Raw genomic sequence first — 22,821 nt, forward strand, 5'->3', positions numbered from 1 at the left:
TCTTACATCATAACCTAGGACACTGAAGATACAAGTTCGTCTGACTTTTAGCTGAAGGGAGGCATCCTGCATTCTTATAACTCCTCTACACACAAGGGGGAGGGTGTGCCCTTCTTGTCATGTGCTGCGTTCCATTTACCTGCCCCTGCCCACTGCACCCAGACCTGCCCCGTGTATCTCCCAGATGGGAAGGAATGGAGCGTTCCTGTTTTACCCCTAAGCAGCAGAGTGAAGGGCTGCTGGCTCTAAATAGCTTGGTTAGAGTTAGGTGATCCATGTCAGCAGAACTGTGAATGCATTTGTGAGTACAATGTAGAAAAAATCTCTGAGAGGTGTCTGAAATCTCTTTTTTAGTGACACGTTATCCTAGATAAAGTTTTAAGAGCTGTCAAGCTCTCTGTAGACCTGCTGTCAGATAGATATCATGGCAAGGATCTTCATACAGAGGTGTTGTACTTCTTTCCAGGCTCAGAGGTCTGCAGTATCTTTCCTTCTTTATCAGAAACTTTAGTCCCTGCTGGTCTCTGGGTGCTCTGCAATGAATAACTCTTTGGCATAGAGGCCTCTCTGGGGCTATCTGTCCTACTTCTCTATCGCAAAAGGGGTTTTCATTCCTTTGCCCTTTCTGATTAGTATTGTGGAGTCTTCATTATAGAAAATCTTCATCCTCTTCCCAGGATAACAAGGAGAGGTTAAAAGACAACCATATTCAAATATTAGAGGTAGCAGAGAGTTTTTTTATTAGTGAGACCTTTTCACTCTTTGGGTATTCTCTTGAGCGGGGTCAACATCTGGCCATTGCTGCAGATTGCATCGCAAAAAGCAATTTATTAATGGAAAGGCATTTTTCCAAAAAATCATTCAAAGATAGCACTGTCTATCAAAACAATGAATATGTGAACAGATAAAAATGAAACACCATAAATAGAATATGCATCATCTTATTTCAGCTTGCCACAGGTCAGCCTAGAAGAGTTGACAACCCTTGGAAAGACTTTGCAAAACATTTCAGCATTAAGCAACTGTAGCTTCGACTCCTAAATGCCTTTGTTTATCTGGGCCGACGTCCAGAACCCATACAAAATAATTATCTACCAACACACAGGCTGTTTTCGTCCAACCCCTAGACATACACATAGCCATAGCAGATCTTATTACTCCTCTCAGAACTGTCCTGTAGAGATGACTGTTGCCTTTGAACAAGGTTAATGAATGCTTGATCCTGATCCAATGGCAACTCCATTCTTGAACTAGAATATTTCAGATAACACATCCTATTTTATTACTGAGAAACAGGTCTGGAGGAGATATTTACAAATTCTGGAAACTTGACATTAACCCACTGGCTCTTCTCTTTAGAGTAAAGATTTTTAAGGGGATGATGTAGCCATGTAACAGAAAGTATGTTGCACTATTTGCTGCTTCCAGATACTCCTGCTATATTGATTCTAATGCTTCTGTATAATAATAGTATACACTGAGTAGCTGATACTCCTTTCCAAATCTTTGTGACTAATATTCTGCTGGAGAAGACTTATGCACTGGGAACCCTGTATTTTCCCCCTTTTTTTAACTTACAGTTTGGAAAAACTGAGGATTCTTCCATGCCAGCTGGATAAGATGTTCTTCCTTTCTGCCATTCTATCCTGCATAGTGCTTTTGTGCTTTTTTGTGCAGCCGTGCTGCATTTTAGGGATGACATGTGAAGTGCTTACAGCACACAGCACATAGGAGTCTGGAAAGCATCTTGAAAGACACAGAAAGACAGTCCAGCACAGTGTGTATACCACTGGAGTCAGATCTAGGAGACCTGGCTTTTATTCTTGGCTCTGCCACAGATCTCCCATGTGACTTTAGGCAGAGAAGTCACTTCACTTATCAGCCTCTGTCTATTCCATTTAGGCTGTATATTGGTTTAAGAACTCTGACACTTAGCGCAGTACTTAAAATGGCACATCACCTTTTCAGACGGGTCCCCTGTACATGGCGTCACTAATAGAAATCTCTTAGGGGTCCATAATCATGCAGATTGCTCATTCTTTGAATTTAATACACCATTATCATCATAATCATTATTACTCTTAAGTTTTAGACTAGATATCCTTTAGAGATATTGTTCCATTTTCATCTCTTTTTACTCAGGAAAAAGTTCCCTTTTGAAAACTGCCAACTATTATCAGTAAGACACCAACAGCCTTGGGTGAAGAAGATATGCCATCTGAAACTATGATCACTACTGAATTCCCCACCAAATAAATGCAATAGCCACACTGTTGATGCAAAAGATCTAATGTAAATATGAAATGAGAAGTAAATCCAACTGCAGCATACTATATAGTAAAGATAAATCTCAATATAACTTTGGAATATTATAATTTTCTGTTAAGGGAAAGAGTATGGCTGAGTCCTGCCATGCATTTCATTTCACACATATACAAATGGCATGCTGGGCAGAAGAAAGACATACGTGAATCATGTGAGAAAAATTTTAGAAGCCCAGCTAATTGGCAAGACAATTAAAACAGGAGAAAAACAGGTCAGAACTAGTCTGAGCTACTATTTGTTCAAACTATCCAAAGGCAGGTTTAAGAAGAGAATAAGCTACCTTCAGGGCAAGGGCAGGATGGATTTAGGTGTGCTCAGAATGCATGTCATTCTCTGTAAAAGAAATCACTAATAGGGCTATAGCTAATAATGAGCCAAATCCTTGGCCTGGATTTCAAGGCACACATGAATACCCAGGGATAGGGAGAGCCTTTGAATTTCATTACACTTTCTCTTCTGTAGGAGCTGTGGAGGTTCCGACAGATGTTTCATTCAACTGGATAAACATTAATATCATGGGGAACCTCCATCTTAGGCAGACTTGAAAGTCTTAAATTTTAAGGTACAGCCTTAGTGTGCAAATGAGGTATAGACTGCTGTTAGGATGAGATTTTTGACCATCTCATATGAATCCTACTTGGCAACTAGGCAATCTATGTATGCCCTTTCCTGATATGATTTTCATGGAGCCAAGTAATGGCGACATACTGAGATGGCTGTTGAGATCATAATCAAGTAGGGCTTCCAGGACTTGACCCAGGAACAATGTGACACATCCCACCAAATGAATAGAGTACAAAGCTCACACCAACATTGGCATTTTTATTCTGTTACAAATTCCTCCCATCTTGAAAGCTTACAAATGTTTGCAGTGATTTTGTGGAAACTGGTATGATTGGTGTCAGTGCAAAATCTGTCGAAACCGTATAAGGTTTGTGGTATTTTCTATTTGAAGAGAAACTTCATGAAATGCAACTTTAAGAGTAACTCTGGATTTTTCCAAGCTCATTCAAATTTAAATTAAGAAGCAAATGTCCAAAGATCCAGCTTTTATGTTACTTATTCAGATTTTGCTCAGGTAGAGCCCCACTGCTGTCACACTGCAGTTACACCAACATACATCAGAATGAGCTAAAGACATAGGAATGAAACCTCAAGGTATTCTCAAGATCTCAGCATGCTCTGTCTCAGTTAAATGCATGTCAAAGATACAGCAGATGGATTTTTAGTCATAATGCATTGCAAAACCTACATTGTCTAAAAAGGAAATTCACTGATTTATCATGCTGAGATATAGTCTGTCTCTATAGATCATGAAAATCAGAATGTTTCTCTCAATAGCAGCACTTAACAACCTTTACCAACAGTATGAAGAATGCATCTTTCCAAATGCAGTCATTTTCCTATTTAGATGTGGTTGAAATCAACCAAGAGACCCAAACTTGCTATGTCACATAAGTACTTGGGAAAAGCACTTACTGCACAGTCTGTGTGAAAGACATAGAAATTATTAATTTTGCAGCATAAAAACATAAATGATTGTAGAAATGATCTTAAATTATGTGAATAATAAAAGCAACCTAACGTACTCCCGATTTATTCCTGTGATTATCATCTTAACTGATGACAATCTTTAGTTTTCTTGCTCACTAACTTTTGTGGCTTTTGAATGCAAAAGTCAGTTGATTGTGACACTATGGCAGGAGGGAAGAAAAAGATAAACAAATCAGATGATACATTTTTGCACTAGATTGCAAAGTTAGTCATCACTGAGAAGGTACAGCATAATATGCCCATAAGTTTCAACATCTACTCAAGACTTACTTGTTCTTAAATTATCAAATGCTAAAGATAGAGCACTTCAACCAAATGAAACATCTCAGTCCATCAGACCAACCCATGGTCCATGTAGAGGGTAGACTTTTTAACTCCAGTCTTGTAGGAAAAAATCTTGATGATACCTAATGAAGATTATTTATCTTAGCAAAACAAATACTCCGATGAGGTGAGGTGGGTGGCTATAAGTATGTGTTGGGGAGCAGCATGAGAACTGTGAAGAGCTATTTATGCTAAAAGAGATACTGGAATCAGAATAAATTAATGTTATCCTTAAATACATTAAAGCTAGAAAGAAGAAAACGGTTTCTAAACTTCAGTGTAATAAGATTTTGGAACTAGATTTTAATAGAAGTGAATCTTAGTGTTGTGAAAGGTGCTGCATTATTTTGTAGAAGTCCCCTCAAGTATCATTGAACCTGAAGAACAAAAAGGTATCCTTCCAGTGCTGCTCCTAGGAAAATTTTGGTTCAGGACTGCCGTATTACTACTTGGAAATAAGTCATTGAAAACGTAGCTAGGGATGTAGGTCTCTATATGAAGCTGATGGATATTGATTTTGAATATTCAGGGCTTTTCCAGCAAAGTAGATTTAAAGATCTTAGTAGGGACAAGAATAGACTTGTAAGAAAATAGTTACATTGTGGACTAGTTGTGATTTTATTTTATTGTATAAAAGCTTATATAATGTCCTTCCTCCTAAACTTTTTTCTAATTTAATTCTGAATTCTTTATTAGAAATGGCTGAATGATGTTGAATATGAAAACAGGACAGATTCTCATGACGAGCAAATTTGAAAATAAAGCTCATTCACTTGACTGGAACTGAGCAAAGTTATGAAATTTTACATCTGCATTTGGTTGCTGGACAGTGTGTTGGGGTCACTGATTTTCAAAGGACCCAGAACTTTGATATGATCTGCCAAACCCATATAACATTAGAATCAGTGGAGTTCTTGTTCCCAGACTGGTTTAAATCTGAGATGAGAGGCTGCTTTTATTTGCAATCTGTCTTAAATGTGAAGTGACATAATTTGAAGACAGTGGAGAGTTGACTGGCATTTTGGGTTTTATCAGAAAAATCACAGTTTTCTAGAAGTGATGGAGCTACAGGCAAAGGTAACACTGATAAATGTTTCAATATGAAAATATTCAGAGAAAAAGTGTTAGCTGTGTTATTTTATTTCCAAATTTTCAACTGTCATTAACAGAAAGAAGAATTTCCTGTGGAAAACATTAGAAAGATTTATATTCCAGTCACAGCTTAGAACAATAATTAAAAAAAAAAATTTTTTTTTGATAATACAAAAAAACACTATTTATTGCCCAGCTCAGTAGAAATAACAATTTTTTCCTAATGTCAGTTCATTTCTGTTTGGGATGTAAATGAGATTCAAATTAAAATCAATAGAGATACAGACTTTTCTTTTTTTTTTTTTTTTTAGAAAAAAGGTAAGTAGCATCTTGTGGTGTTATTAAGTAACATGTTTAAGTTAGTGAAGTGTCCTGGGATGATATCAGAACGGGTTGCATGTGAAAATGCAATCTGTAGCTCAGAGAGAGTGAACAGCTGATGATGATAAAGACTGACATTTCAACAATATTTATGTATGTCCTCTGTGTGCGTGGGAGAGAAAGAGAGTGGTAACAAGGGGCCAGGGTATTCCCTGTACAGGAAAAACCTGCTTAAAGGACAGGAAATTCCCAAGGGTTTCCATTCATAGCAGTTTCTTCAAAGTTATCTCACTGTGGGCAACAGGTTTTGCCACCCTCTTGAAATTCTTACAGGTTCAATCTGCTAAAGCAAGAGATGTGTACTCAACTCCAAATTTCCTTCCAATACCCTTTCCTGATCTGCTATCTTCCTCCGCTAGCAATACAGCTCCTGCAAAGCTTGTGTTCCTATAGGTTGCCTTTTTGAATATGCAGCATTTTCAGACTCTTTCCTGCATCTAAAAGTAGGTCCAGGCATGCCAGCTGTGTCCCGAGAACTTATGTTCCTAGATATGATGAAGTGGGCATTCTTCAGTGAGGAATCAGAACTCTGACTCTTCTGCTAGATAGGGAAGAGGAATTCAACCAACAGAATGGAATTTATCTGGCTTGTCTATATTTTGTCCTGAGCATTTTGGCAAAAGTGAAATCCAAGGAATGGAGAAGTAAGTAAGTTCAGTAGATATGCTTTTTACCCCTGGTTTCCTAAAGAAGCAAGGCGTGTAGGTTCTTGCTTTTTGTTTTAGAGGCACCACTGTTTCCCCCAGATTTGTCAGCACTTCAGCAATCTGAGAGATGTTATGTTCCTACAGGATTAATAGGAATTGGAGGCTGTGAGGCCATATAGAAGAGAGCCTGTTGATGTGACAGCTAAGGAAATTGCTGCAACGTTAACTCATCTGCCAAAAGTTTCAGTGTGAGCTCACACTGCCAAGAACCCCTGAGGATATATCTGACCATGACACAAATGCATAGTAAGCCCAAACTTACTTGTTTCAGTGCTCACAGACTTAATTGCATGCTTACAAAAAACTTGTACACAATCCCTAGAGTACTAGGTTATCCAAAGCCTTTGGTGTAGGTCCCAGCCCTTTTCCAACAGGGCCAAAGGAAATTTTTAGCACTAAGTTCAGCAGAAGCCTTGTGAGGCAGAGGTTGTAGTAACACAATTGCATTACAAGCACCTTGAGAATGTGAAGTGGTTAAATCAGACTTATTTTGAATAACTTGATGTGATTTGCACTTGTGCTGCAGAAGGTTTTTCAGCCTAAGAATGAGGTGGTAGATGTACACATGTTATTTGGGAATGGTTTATATTTTCTAAACCTTGTTTATCTTGACATTCCACTTCTTGACTGGCTTTCTCTGCTTGATTGTTAACCTACAGGACCAGCTATTAACAAACAGTAAATTAAAGACAACACCAACAAAAGGTCAGGAGTATGTTCTCCCAGAGCTATTTCATATTCAATCCAGAGACTTCCTCTTGCTCCATTTACTCAGAGGAATTAAGAGCAGGTGAAGGTAGGGTTGCATGCAACTGATAACATCAAGGACACACCTGAAAATGGAGTTGTGAATGAGTAGTTTTGGCCTGATTGCCCTCAGTCTGCTGGGTATTGACCTGTTTCATCTGAAGTAAACCTGAAAAGAACCATTCCTAGCTAAGGAAGAGCAACATTGTGGAAATGATGAGTTACTTATTACTATTATTATTGCGTGGTAAATCAGAATGAGGAGAGCAAAAACAAAGTAGAAATAGCCAACAATAGTTTCAGGTTGTCCTCTGTTGCCTTTTGTTAATCAGCCACAGTGGTTTTCTTCCCTCTGTTTAGTTTACTGCTCTGTTTACATATTGTAAACAGATTGCAAATCACACTTTTGTGTTATGTGTAAGTCTAGGAGGCTCCCAATAAGTTGAAGAAGTAATCCTGCTAATTCTAAACAACTGCTTAAAAAAGTCAAATCTGTCTTTTTTTAAGACGGTTTCCATTCTGTTAAAACAGTAAATTTTGTTGTAAATGAATAAACACAAGGATCTAGTATGCATATTTCATCACCTTCTTCCTCTGTTTTTTAGAAGACTGAAATATATCGAGGAAAACACCGTTTTAAAAGTTCTTAATTACCATTCTGAGACATTTGACGTCGATCAAATCTAAGCTCTGCTTGCTCTCACAGAGAAGGTACCATCACATGTTCACAGTGATGGACAGCAGAGTTGAAGGATAAAGTCAAGTATTGTGAGTAAACTCCCAGTGCAAACTAGTCTGTTCATGAAGGTGTTTGAGTTTTAGACAAAACTAAAATCTTTCACATTAACAGATAGTGTACAGACAACATCTTTTCTTTTCATGCTGATTTTCATAAGTGGCAGACAGGTAACTGTTATAAATAACTGTAACATGAGAATATCTATTGAATTAGTGTGTAAAATGTGAAGAGGCACAATTTTCCAGTGTCAGAGACCTACATTGTTGTCATTCCTCAGTTCAGAAGCTCGTACAAAGAAAGGGCAAATTAGGTTTGTCATTGCATTCAAACTGCAAATCCTTTTTTTCACTTTGCCTTAGTAATTTATTCTTTTCCAATATGTGTGGCCCCTGCTTTAAATTACTTTTATACTATCTCCGTGCACTGAAATGATCCCTTTACTTTCTAGCAAATGTTTTAGCTGTGCTTTTTGTAAAAACAAAAATATGCACACAACACAGATGATTGCATTTTATCTGATGATCATCTAATGTTACAGTCTAAGCTGAAGGCAGCCAGTACCAGTCTGTAACACAGGCTGCTCAAACTGAACTTATCAGACTGACGAGCAAAACATGCTTTATTTCACATACAAACAAGTAAAGACTATGAGAACAACAAATACAAAATGTTAATGAGTGTAGAAATGTCAAATATTGATCAGGAAAAGTCTTTGTGTACTTTAAGTACAAACAGTTCCCCAACTAGTCTTTTTTTCTTGTCTGATGGCGGGAGGGGAAGGAAAGTAAGTCCACATTATAAAGAGAAGAGTAAACACAACTTTTGTGGGTTAAGTGATATAATTAAAGAAGACAGCTAGTAAAACATCCTAACTTTCAGATGCCTAGGAAGATTATTGCCAGCATAAATATCTTCGGTGTATGAAACAATCCTAACTGTTCAAGCCTTTATCTCTCCATGTTTTGAATATATCCACATGTCAATCACATTTTTTGTCTATTTTGCACAATCCCACTTCCATCAGACAACCTGTTTCATAGTTTAGAAATTAGAAATGCTTTCACAAAAGTGTTCATTAAAACATCTTTGTGCAGGGCACGTTGCTTCTTTGTTTAGATTTTAATTTACCGAAGGTTTTTCTATTGAGGCTACCTCAAATCCTCTCCTTAAAGTTTTTCTTCATCGAATGAACACACCGTCTGCTTCAGGCAACTGAAACAGTGTAGAGAGTCTCAAAGGCAGTAGATTATTGTAATTTAAGCAGCCTCAAGGATGGAAGTAAGACTGGTTTTATCCCCTGAGTATGTGACAGCTTATATGACAGATTTTCAACAATATCATACTCTCCTGTGGGAATGGGACAGTGTAGAGAAAGAGGATCCATGAAAATAGTGGAGATTTCTTAGCTGGAAAATCCAGCAAGGACTGTTACAGATGACGATATCAACACTGCTTCAGCAAGTCTCTGAGCTGCAGATTATGAAATGCTGGAACATGTACAGGGAAGTATTTCTGGATGATTTATGATTTTATATTCTTCCTGAGGTATCTGCCACTTCCTGCTGGCAGAGCCAGGAGAAGGGGCTGGATGGACCCTTGGGCTGACTCGCGTTGACTCCTCTTGAGGTTATAAGAACAAAGAGAAGGGGTTCCCAGAAAGCCTGTGCTTCTGCAGGTAAAGACTTCGCTGTGTGATTGACATCATCCCCACTTTTGTACTGAGACTTTGTTTTGTCCATCATCATATCCTACACAGCGGCAGAAAAAACCTTAGAAATGAGAAGCTGCTGAAGCCAAACAGCAGCTCAGTTACACCAGAGCTTTTCTACCAAAGAAGTTCAGAGATACAAAAATGCAGTGATTTTTTTATTTCCAACCCCAAAATACCCCAGAAATGAGAAATGCTGCTACTGGGATTCTCATTTAGCTACAAGTGTCTCCCTGATAGTCTGTTTGGTGTCTCCTCTGTCTTCCTGCCACTGACCTAAGGTTATTTCTTAATCTCCAACTTTTTCAATGTAAAACTTTTCCTTTTTCCTTGCAGATGCTGCGTTTTCAGGAAGTATACTTTCCTATTTTTTGGAAAGAACAGAGAAAATGGTTGATGCTTTCTCCTGTTTTAGTACCCACAGAGCCTGGATGATATCAGCCTGGAAACTGAAACGGCAGCTTGGATCCGCACTCCAGGATTTCCAGAGGATCTGAGCTCCGCCACCTACATCCAAAAAAGACAAGGTGGCCTGGCTGAGACCGTGATGTCAGCTATATCTCTAACGGCACTGGCATCTGAGTGGTGACAGAACAAAATTTAACCAGAAAGTGTAACCTAGTGAAATGCATTGCAGTAAAGAAATAGTTAAAGTATTTAGTCAACCTGATTTTGCAGGGTATTTATCTTTTGCTATAGTGGCCTCAAGCATTTTCAGGCTGACATTTCTCATACAAACTGCTACCTTTTGCTGCAGTTATATTGTTTGTTATGAGTGCTGATTTTTTTTTTTTTTTTCCCCAATATGGACACAGTTTTATTATAGCTCCATTGGGGGAGTCTAAGAGTCCATGGGTTAAAAATTGTAATTAAATACTCAGGATCTCAATAATCACATGTAATTTTATTAGATGTCTCTCTCAATCCAATTTCTGCTCTGCGAAAGGGATTCTTGCTTATTCTATATGCAATTACACATGAGAATTAGTTACGGTATCTTCCACAGAGATTTAATCCTTCACCTTTACCCAAAAAATGAAAACACAAGAAACCTCCAACAGAGCATATCTGTATAACATATTAATCACTAGTGTGAACCAAAGTTTGTTGAAAAATCTTAAAAAGAACCACTTTGGTCCAACACGAAGCAAATTTCCGTGCAGGCCAGCAGCACTAGCTGGAGTCACTGTCCAGTTCACTGCACACGCAACAGGGAAACAAGCATTACTTCTGCATCTCTTTACACTGATTGCCAAGTGCAGGGAATGGATCTGCTGGTGTGCTAATTTCTTAATGCAATTTAATTTTTATTTTGGACTCCGCAGTACCCCTCTCTCTTAGAGACCCTATTAGCTAAGGAGGATACTGGGAATATTATATGTTTAGAATACAAGATAGTATTAAAATATCCTGTGAAGTTATTTTGAGAGGCTGATGGTTGATTTCTAAACATATTTATTGGGATCCTTACAAATTTTTAATACTGAAAAGCTTATCAAAATGACTTCTCAGCATTCTTAGTGTTTTCCGAGTCTCACAATACCCTTCACTTGTTTCCACCCTAATGGTCCTATTTAAATAAAGCATTTTGCCTGTGTAACCCATTTCAGCTCCTTGTCCTCCTCTGGTTTCTATACATGGGAAATCTGGGATGTTGTAACCCTCAGTTTGAAAGCCTCGTCCTTTAGTATTGGGTCTGTAGAAACCCACACCATAAGCTCCGCAAAGCTTCTGTTTCAAAGATACTGATCTTGATAGGCTCTGGTTTTTCCTCTAGAAAGAAATCACAGTTCAAATTAACATCCTCTAAAGCCTACTTCAACATGAAAATGACTTTTTTTTCCTGTTTTCTGGGTCTAACACTCACTTTTACGTAAAGAAGAAAAAATCACCTTTTTTTAATGAAACTGGATTTTTTTTTTCACAAAACTGCATTTTTTTCCTCATTTTCTTTGTTTTGTTTGCTTGTTAATACAGTTCTGTCTGCTGTTTGCATATAGGTCTTCAGTGTGGACTATCGTGACTTAAACTCCAGTGAGATCTTATTTTGATAAGGCATAAGCATAATGGTAAATTTGATGTCATCAAAACAAGTCACCCAGGCAAAGTCTGAACTTATACAAATCGTTTGTGAATTCAAAGCCTTACAGGCCTTTTTATGTGTAACCCACTACTAACACAACTGTATGTATGTCTGGTTGATTCTCAGGGCTACTTGTTGATGTGGAAAAGGTAAATGAACTGGTCACTTTAAAGCCCTGAATTTGACGTTCACAAGCTTTCTTGAGCCATTTACAATCCTATTAAAAAGGAGGTGGATATTAGGCTGGAATTTTTCCAGCACCGAAATAAATTATGCTGTGAGTGTGCATGGCAATAGATCCTTCAGAAATTTCAAATATTATTTAGGAAGAAGGGTATATTTTATTTTTTATTAAGCATGTTGTGCTATTTGTACCCTTATATATGTAAGGGTAGTATATTGCCAGTATACAGGCAACTTGCAGTTAAAACACCTTATCCTGAGAATCTTAATGCTTCAAAATGACTGAGTTAATTTAGAAACAATTATATAAATCTATAGAAACTTCTTTTCCCTTGGGAAAAATGTGATCTGTTTGGAGTAGCCAAATTGTCTATCTCTATAAAGTGAAGTCTAATTATGTGCGTGGGTGAAGCTATAATAACATATTTTTTAAAATATGTGATTGTTTTTGTTCATACAATTCTTATTGCAATAAAATGGTCAGATAATGGAGTAAGAAATGACAGGAAATTTTCTACCCATAGTTAACATTTGGCTTTGGACACAAACTGTCTGAGTCTATATTCTGTTGGGTGGCTTGGCACTTTTTTGACAATATCACATATGTAGATTAACTCTCCCAAAACAAAACCTCTTGAATGAAACATATATATCATCTTTATCCTTACTGTTAAGCAAGGATTAATCTTTCAGAGTGGAATCTCTCTAGAAGTCTCTGACCTTTGCATCTCCTATAACACTTAACAGCAATAATTAATAATCATGACAACAAAAAATAATTGCTTTCCAGGTGAGTCTTCCATTGTGATCCTATACATCAGAGTATTTCTCATGAAAGATGTACCCACAGCCTTCATTTTTCCAGATTGCACTGCATTACTTTATATCTGTTTCAGGAAGATCTTACTGATTATCAATCCAGTGCAGTTGGGTATTTCCCTGACATGAACAGAACTATCTGTGTGCTTAATCACATATGTGAGTATTTGCAAAATGTGAGACATAACTGTTTCAGCTTGTTTTGAATTTATAATTGATGCTGACAGGACACCTACAGCCTGTAATTGGTACCTGTTACTGGAAATTTAAATTAAGAAAAAAATTACCTAGCTTACAAATAATATTATCTGTCTTAAACTTCATAAAATAAAATCTAGCATTCAGTTCTTCAGTAAATTTAGTGTTTTCCTCATTTATATGTGTTATCCAGACTCACTGCCAGGCAAAGAAGACACACTGAGTTACCATGTTTCAGGGATGTATAAAAGTGGGCTACATCTGTTTAATATGCCTCCCAGTATGTCTGATTTGCTTTTCTAGGCAGATCTAACGTTTAACATCTCATTGTTAATTTATAATAAAAGGATATCCTTACTCCTTTATTTTTTGATAGATTTAACACTGTCCCCTTCATAATTTAGTACTCTATAATGCTGCTGTTGAACCGTTTGTGGATCCTGCAGTTTAATCACAATATGCTATCAAGAATACTATAATGAAGCCAAGTGATGTACTGAAAAGAGTAAGTCTTATGACAATGAATCCATGTAAAGAAAACACACTTCAGCTGTTGCCACTTCTCTTGTTGAAGTTAGCATATTCTCCTCCAAGGTTATTTGATTTTTAGCAGATTGTGCAGTCCAGTTAATTGTCCATAAAAAATATATTAATTTCTTGGATAGAAAGCGTGAGCTTTCGTCATAATGCATTCATACAGTAAATGAGATAGAAAATGAACTCGGCAACAATTATCTTGTCCCTTCTGCAGTTGTCCCAAGTTGTTCCTCTAACATTTCTACGCTGACAATCCCAGTCCTGACAGCCTGTTCTTTTTACTGTTAGACCTTGACCTGAAATAAGGATGAAGACATTTCAGTTTTGTACAGGATTTGTTCTTATATTTGTAAGACTATGTATTGCTCTGATCCGCATTTTCTCTTCTGCAAACAAAACAGACATTCGCATGCGAGGTATAGCTGAGCCTGGATTTCATAATTCAGCAATGACCTTAAGATATTTGCAATTAGATTTAGTATTCTGGTCCAGTTACAAGATGACTTTCTAGTTCTACGAAACAGGACGATGGTTTGTTGAATGTCTTTAAAAAATAATTCTATGTTCTTTTTATTCAGGGTGCTTTTTGCTGCAGTGACTATCTTCCTTCACACAAAGAACAACAGGAATATTAGATACTGAGTGTTCTCGTATAACAAAGAACAAGTAGCAACATGTAAAATAGATACGTGAAGGTGTCCTCAGTTCATCTTAGCCTAACCTAGAATTTCCTCCCTGGTGGATGGAACCCCATAACCAGCACGAAAACTGCTCCTGCTCTGCTCCTCTTGGCTTTGCCTACACCATAATTACAAACCAAATTACGATGCACCCACTTCAGATGTTCTGTTTTTCTTGTGTGTAGCAGACCAGATCATATGAACATCATGGCCAAAGGAACTGTTCTACAATTGCAATTGTTTAAAGCTATTCCCTAATGAGGGAACGAAATTATTTTGATCTGGTTTATACAGGCAAAACCAAACTTAGAATCATAGAATCATAGAATGGTTAGGGTTGGAAGGGACCTCAAAGATCATCCAGTTCCAACCACCCTGCCATGGGCAGGGAACTTGTATCTGTTAGTATAACTACACCCTGGCCAAATTAAAATTATTTGTAAGTGTGGTAGATGGCAGGGTTTAGTAGAGCAAGTGATCTTCTCTCCAGTGAGACATCTGGTAAGTGCCATTCAGGAGCAAGTGGAAGACTTTAAAAGGGAAAAGGTTTTACTCCTGACAAAATTGTCTAGAAAGACTTGGGACTCTAAGAGTTATGATATCATATGTTTAAGCTAAGATAAATATTTTTCATCCAAATATTTTGAAAACAATTATCTAATTAGTTGTAAACATATTAAAGCAAGACTATAAGCTCATTGAAAATAAATCAAGGTTTAATGTATTTTATTCTAGACACATATGTTTTGCAGTCATTCTATTTTATGAGTTCCCAATGATCTTTCTGTGATTGAATCAGTATTTACGTCAACAAATAGAACAAGGAGAAAAACTGAAGATTGGACCAGTCCTGCAGGACACAAGCATCTGATTTGTTTTTGTCTCAGAGTACCACTTTAAAATTCACAAAATTTTTGTTGCCATATTTTTTAGAATTTCTATTGACAACAAGCCAATCAGCCTTTTTGGTGTGATATTTTGCATGAAATGAAATGTTGTAATGTTCATAAAATGTAAATGTTTTCCTTTTACTTACTGAACATTAAATACTTTTTTTTCAAGTATTATGTTCATTATGTTGACCAATATCTTTTCCAATAGCAGTAAGATGCCTTGAAGAAGCCAGTACTTGGGAATCTTAATTTTTCCTTCTTCTTCAAAATCTGAGTAACCACTCAAGAGTGACAGGAAATCCAGTGTGTTGTGGGAAGCACAGTGTTCCTGGGAGCCCAGGCAATAGGATTGAAGGAGGACTTAGATTACATAAATCAGTATGTTAACAGGGAAATTAAGGATAATTTTTTGCTGCACTGATAAAAAATAAAACATTTGGCTTGCTAAAAAAGAAATATTCTGATTTAGGTTAAATAACTTATTAAAAAACATTTTAATCCAGGGAAAACTAACTAGAAATGCTTTGACTTTACTAGGCGGCGGTTGAATTACTGAGGTTTCAAGAGGAAATTATCCTGGTTTATGGAAACTGGTAGATTATTCCCACTGAGAATTCCCCTTTCTTTGTAATACCAAAGAATCTGGAGTCTGTGTCCTCTGGCTTCAGGCTTTCAACACCTCTTCCTCAGACTCTAACTACACCTTGGGGATAGTTTGCACCCAGCTGAGTAAACGCTATGTACACTAGTGCCTTGTTGTATTTTGTGCAGAGAAGTACCTGGAGCAAGAGATAAACCTGTGTTGCAACACAGGGCTGTCCTGAAGGAACAGACTCCACTGCTTGACAAACATCTTTTTCAGTCTTGTTAAGGCACTGCTTTCCGATCCTCAGCTTTCATCACATTTGGTGTACCGTGGATTTGGGTTTCTTTGTATTTGGTATGGGGAGGAGACTTTTTATAAAGGAACAATAGCATCAGGAACCATCAGGCATAATCACGCCAGTGTAATTCTTGCACAGTGGGAAGCTTAGTGATTCACTGTATCTCCTGCCAAATGCTTTGAATCAACGTGAATCAAGCAGGAGCGGTAAACCTGTCCTAGTTTTGTCCTAGAACATTCCTCCTGCCGTGAGTGCTCCACAGCAACGTCTTTTGAAAACTCAGGTTAGCAGAGCCAGCACAAATCATGATGGCTCATGCACGCACTGGGCTGCGGGGGTGTTGAACAGTCACGGTTCCTGTGCTGGGTACCTTTTGTACAACTTTTGAAAGTACCTGTTTCGTGTCTGTACATCTTGCATGCATTGTTTAACAGACAGTTGTGGGACTGAAGCAGAAATGAAGAAACTTCCAGTGTTGTCACAGCTAACAGAAATGGAGTGAATGAAACATACATCTCTTCTATTGAATCTGGGTGAGAGTCTTTTTGTACAAGAATTCTGATCAAAGGGTTGCTGCAGACATAATGCCTTAAGCCAACTCCGATATCAGCCTCAGAGGAGTGCAGGACCACCCTGATATCCTTTTGAAATCATCAAGATGGTCTCCTTCTCTGCTGTTTTGATCACCCATTGTGGTCATGGGTGTTGTTCCCTCACCTGTCATTTATCATCCCTTTCCTTGGTTAGGCTAGAGCTCCTGCCACCGTCTCAGTGGTTGTACCCTTCTCCCTCATAGATCCACTGCTTTCCTGTCACTCCAGCTCTGAGTCACAGCTCCCTCAGGAAGAAAGTGAGAACCAGTCATATGTACAGATCAGGCAGGCACACAAGATGGGCAACTATCACCTGTAAAGAAGTATGGGGTTTTTTAACTCAAGATGTTAAACACTCTCATCATCACATCCTGCACCTTCAGCCCAAGGAAAGATGGTAATTTCAGCATTGCATCAGCATAATTCATAACTATCTAATTTACCTTTAGGGAAAATTATGTCTTTCCAGCCTCATTCTAGAGAATGGGGAAGAAAGGTACCTGTTGCTCATTTCATGATTGCTATGAAGCTTCTAGGTGCAAATAAAATAAAGCAAAGCATTATAAGAGCAGGCAACATGTCCTCATGCTAGCGCACTCTTTTCATTTCACTCAGCACTGTGAAACCCTGCAGGAGCAGATAAAGGGCTTAAAAGAGGGGTAAGGAGGCAGGACAGAGCAAGGCAGGGCACATCAGCATACTGGATAGCATTTACCTGCGCCTGCAACGTCATTGTGGTAGGGATGCGAAGCATCATATTACCAGGCCCTGCAGTAAAGGAAGATGAGAAAAGGCAGGAGGAAAACAGCCCTTGATATCTGGGAATAGGAGTTGCAGGTCTTCCCTTCAATCATGATACACAATCACAAAATCAATAGCTGAGGTTACCACAGACCTCTGGACATCATCTGGCCCAAGCCCCTTTCTCAATCATGGTCACCCAGAGCTGGTTGTCCAGGACCATGTCCTCTTGGGTTGTGAATATCTCCAAGGATGGAGACTCCACAACCTCTTTGGGAAACCTGCACCGGTGTTCAAGCACACTCACAGTAAAAAGAATTCTTCTTGTATTTAAATGTAAATTCCTATTTTTCAGTTTGTGTCCATTGCTTTTTATACTGCCACCAGCCACCACTGAGAAGTCTGGCTGTCTTGTCTTCATTCTTTCCCACTGGATATTTATACTCATAGAAAAGATACCCCTGGAGCCTTCTCTTCTTCTGGCTGTATAGTCCCAATTCTCTCAGCTTCTCTTTGTATGAATGATGTCGCAAGCCGGGCAGAAGGCTGGCTTGGCTGAGCAGGGGTCTTCTTCTAGAACTTAAACAGAAAAGGAAAGTGTATGGACATTTGTCGTGGGTTAGGCCGCTTCGGCAGCCAAACCCTACACAGTCGCTCACTCCCCCACCCCCAGGGATGAGGGAGAGAATCAAAGAAGAGAAAGAAAAGAAACCCGTGGGTTGAGATAAGAACAATTTGCTACTACCGCTACCGATAAATATACGTACGGATATGTACAAGGATAAATATATACAAATGAGTGATGTATGGTGCAATTGCTCACCACCCCTTGACCCAGGCCCGTCTCATCCCAAAGCTGCAATCCCGAAACAGATAAAACCTGATACCACAATCCCGGGTGAACGGGAGGCCCCGAGACAGAGAGAGAGAGAGAGAGAGAGAGAGAGAGAAAACACCCCGAGAGTCCGAAAGTGAGAGTCCTGGAAGGGCAAAAGCTCTTTTTTCCGGCTGACTCTCACTTTTGTACTGGGCATGACGCTGCATGATATGGAATGCTAATTGGCCAGTTTGGCCCTCAATCTTAAGTCCAAGTACAAATCATAAGGAGGGTCGTGGACCCCTTGTCCCAGCTATGATCCCCCCTTATCCTGTTGTGCTCCTGCACACTGGCAAGAACACGGCAAGCTGAAAAGTCCTTGAGACCTCAGTGCCAACTACAAACATCAGCTTGCTATCAACATTCTTCTCAGAGCGAGCCTCTGAGTAAAACCAAAACACGGAGCTCTTCTAGCTGCTAAAAAGAAGAGCCAATTCTGTTCCAGCTAAAACCAGGACAACATTGAAAGCAAGGACAAGTGACTCAAGAGGACTAGGGGAATGCTGTTTGCCAATGTAGAGGAAAATTCATGTGACCAAAGTTTGATTAGAGCTCAAGCTGGCCAGCACTGTGAAGGACAACAGAAAGGGCTTTTTGAAGTAAGTTAACAGCAAAAGAAGGATCAGAGATAACATTGGTTTGTTGTGTGATGAGGTCAGTCACTTCACAAGTAGAGATGTAAACAAAGCAGAGGTGTTTTATGCCTTCTCCATTCTTCAACACTGGTGATAGACCCTGGGACCCCTGAAGCCCTGTGTTGGAAGACCATGACTTGGGGGAATGATAAACTCACAGCTGATTCTGAACTTGTTCAAGACTTGCTTCTCCAGCTGGATGCACAGAAGTCTCTAGAGTCCAATAAAATTATCCCAGGGTACTGAAAGAGCTGGCCCATGTCATCACAAGACCTCTCTCCATTATTTCTCAATGATCTTGGGAGTCTGGAGACGTACCAGCCAACTGGAAGCTTGGAAATGTTGTCCCAAATTTCAAGAAGGATAAGAAGGAAGACCTTGGTAATTCCGGGCCTGTCAGTCTCACTTCAGTGCCCAGTAAAATTATGGTTATTCTGGGAGTTACTGAGAAATACTTGAGAGAGAATGCAGACGTTGGTCATAACCAACACAGGTTCATGAGGGGAAAGTCCTACTTAACCAGCTTTTTTCCTTTTATGACAAGGTCATCTATCTTGTTGATCAAGGGAAGCCACTATATGTGGTGGTTTTGGATTTTAGCAAAGCTTTTGATATTGTCTCTCACACTATCCTTCTGGACAAAATGTCCAGCAGACAGCTAGACAAGTCTACATACATTGGGTGAAAAATTGGCTAACGGCTCAGGCCCAAACAGTTATAGTAAATGGGTATGAATCAGCTGACAGCCAGTAACCAATGGGATTCCCAGGGCTCCTTTTTAGGGCTCTTCAATGTTTTTATAAATGATCTGGATGCAAGAATCGAATGTACCTGAAGTAAGTTTGCCAGCAATTTTAAACTACGAGGAGGTATGGACTTCCTCGAGGGTAGAGAGACCTTATAGAGAGACCTGGATAGACTGGACACCTGGGCAATCACCAACTGTGTGAAATCTAATATGAGCAAGTGCAGGCTTCTCCACCTGGGATGGAGTAATCCTGGTTATAGATACAAGTTGGGGGATGATAGGCTGGAGAGCAGTCCTGCGGAAAGAGATCTGGGGGTCTGGGTTGGTGACAAATTGACTGTGAGTTAACAGTGTACCCTGGCAGCCAAAAGGGCCCAACCATGTCCTGAAATACATCAAGCACAGCATAGATAGTCAGTCAAGGGAGGTGATTGTTCCACTCTGCACTGGTCCGACTCTATCTCGAATACTGTGTACAGTTTGGGGCACCTGAATATAAGGGCACCAGACTATTAGAGTGTGTCCAGAGGAGGACAACCAAGACGGTGAAAGGCCTTGACAGAAAGACTTATGAGGAGTGGCTGAGGTCATTTGATTTGTTCGGCTTGGAGAAGACTGAGGGGTCACCTCATCACAGTCTACAACTTTCTGAAGGGGGTCAGCAGAGGAGGAGGTGCTGACCTCCTCTCTCTGGTGGCCAGCAATTGGACATGAGGAAATAGAATGAAGCTGCATCAGGGGAAGTTCACATTGGACGTTAGGAGAAGATTCTTCACTCAGAGGGTGGTTGATCACTCAAAGGGGCTCCTCAGGGAAGTGATCACAGCACCAAGCCTGTCAAGAGTCCAAGGAGCATCTGGATGAAGCTCTTAGTCATACGGTTTAGTTTTAGATAGTCCTGCGAGGAGCAGGGAGTTGGACTCGATGATCCTTATGGGTCCCTTGCAACTTGAGATTTTCTATGATTCTGTGATACTATTAATCGTCTTTGTGATTTCCAGTAGGTGCATGTCTCTCTTGTACTGGAGACCCCAGCTCTGGACAGAGAACCCAGAAGTGCCTCACCAGGTCAGAGCGGAGGGGAAGGATCATCTCCCTTGACCTGCTGCCTGATGTAAACCAGGAGTACAGGCACTGAGCAGTGCTTTCGAGCTCCGTTTTGCTTTATAGTCAGAGAAAAAGATGAATATATTTAAATTAAAAGGTCACTGCATTTGGGGCATTTTGTGCCCTCTGCCTGCTCTTTTTGTTGTCAAGTACCTGTGAACTGTAGCAGAGCAGCAAGGTTTGCATCACTCGATCTCAAGACTATGTACAAATACATCATTGCAAGTCTGTTTTCATAAAGAGCTCTTTCAGAGTTCGTGTGGCACTTTGGGGTTGGGATTTGCCACATGCCAGCTACAGTGCGCTTAACACTCTGTGTAGATGCTCTCAGTGCACAGAAAGTATGAGGTAACTTACTCTTCTTCCAAACTGTGGCTTGTAAATGTTCACCCTACCCTTCAGCCCATTAATTTCTCCAGGAGACGAGCCCTGGAGTGAAAATGCACCGCACCGCACTCAGCTGAACAGTGTGAAAGCTCAGTCGGTAGCAAGTACCCCACAGCAAGTGTAAACTGTGAGGTAAAAACTGCCTCCGATGAGACATCTTGCTAAAAAGCAACATGTTTTGCCCAGAAGGTCTGGCAGCTTGAAATACGGAGTGTCTGACGCTTAACATTCACATCATATCCCACAAAAAGATCAACACGGAGCCTTTCAGGGTTGATAACGAACAACCTCTCTAGTAATTAAGCTCTGTGCACCTTTTGAAAACAGTTTCAAGTCTTCTGGGATTCTTTAATTCTCACATGCGTCACCGAAGCGCAGGTTCAGTATTCCCACAGAAAGCAGCGATCCCTCTGATTTACGGACTTCCCCACCCTTGGAACCAAGACACTGACATGTTCTGCTCCAGGCACTGAAGAGCTCAGCACTGTTCTCTCTCTTTTTCTTTCTTTTTTTTTTTTTTTCTTTTTCCCCTAAAGAAAGTGTTTCCTGTCAAATTAACGTTCCGAATTACAAGTGGATCTAATCCCTGGTGATTACCTACCTACCCTAATTGACTGTCTTGCTCCAAACCAAGGCAGGGTGTTTGAACAGACAGACAAAAAACCACTGTGATTTGCTGAGACAGAAAGAAAACACCTTCAGAAAATAAGAGCTAGCTTTCTCTCTCCCAATTACTACCCTTCCTCCTTTGAGCAACTAAAATTGTCTTGAAAAGTTTATGGGTTCCAGAAAATTTAGTCACATACACAGTCTGCTGGTCCAGCTGGTCCCTATGGAATTGGTACTGGGACACGACTGAGTTTTCTGATATGCATTGGGAATTAAAGCATTTCAAAAAATTACTCCTTAATTCCAAGACAACGTGCTTCCCTTACTATCTAATTCCTAATTTCAAGATATTGGGTGCTATTTTTATGACTGATGAAGACATAGACTTTAACATTCTCGAAATGATTCTTTCTCTCTAACATCATCCCATATCAGTTTTAGAGATTTTTGCAAGGAAGAAACCAGGTACCCGTTTCTTCACAATAAAACTTTGGCTAACTCATACATAAGTTATTTGCATCCATCTTCTGTACTAGTCAGAGCAAATATGGCAAACCAGTGAGCGCAAGATGTGTAAACTAACAGAGAATTTCTGTATGTTTGAGGTTTCATTTGTTGGTGTAAAATTATAGAAACAAATGAAGGACTATTCTTCTGAATGTTTTAACAATGTCCTTCAAAGTATCCGAGGCAAATAGGAAGAGCTGTGTCTCCTAAGAAGGAGTGGAAAAGAAAGCATGTGTGAATTCTCTCCTGCTCAATTAGAGCAGCACAGAAACTGGGAACTCCTTCACCACCTCCAGCACCACTGAACACCATCTTTTCTCCTTCCAGAAAATTTATAAACATCATGGTTCAGATCCAAGTCTGGAGGGAGCTGATAGTTCTCTACTGAATTGAAGTAAAACGGCTAGATAGACTCATAGAATCATAGAATGGTTAGAGTTGGAAGGGACCTCAAAGATCGTCTAGTTCCAACTCCTCTGCCATGGGCAGGGAAACCCTCCACTACACCAGGTTGCCCAAAGCCTCATCCAACCTGGGCTTGGACACGTCCAGGGATGGGGCATCTACAACTTCTCTGGGCAACCTGTTCCACTACCTCACCACCCTTACAATGAAAAATTTCTTCCTTATATCTAACGTAAATCCACCCTCTTTCAGTTTAAATCCATTGCCCCTTGTCCTGTCACTACATGCCCTTGTAAAAAGTTCCTCTCCAGCTTTCCTGTAGGCCCCCTTTAAGTACTGGAAGGCTGCAATAAGATCA

This window comes from Tauraco erythrolophus, chromosome 3 (assembly GCF_009769465.1).
Source record: "Tauraco erythrolophus isolate bTauEry1 chromosome 3, bTauEry1.pri, whole genome shotgun sequence".
Lineage (NCBI taxonomy): Eukaryota > Metazoa > Chordata > Aves > Musophagiformes > Musophagidae > Tauraco > Tauraco erythrolophus.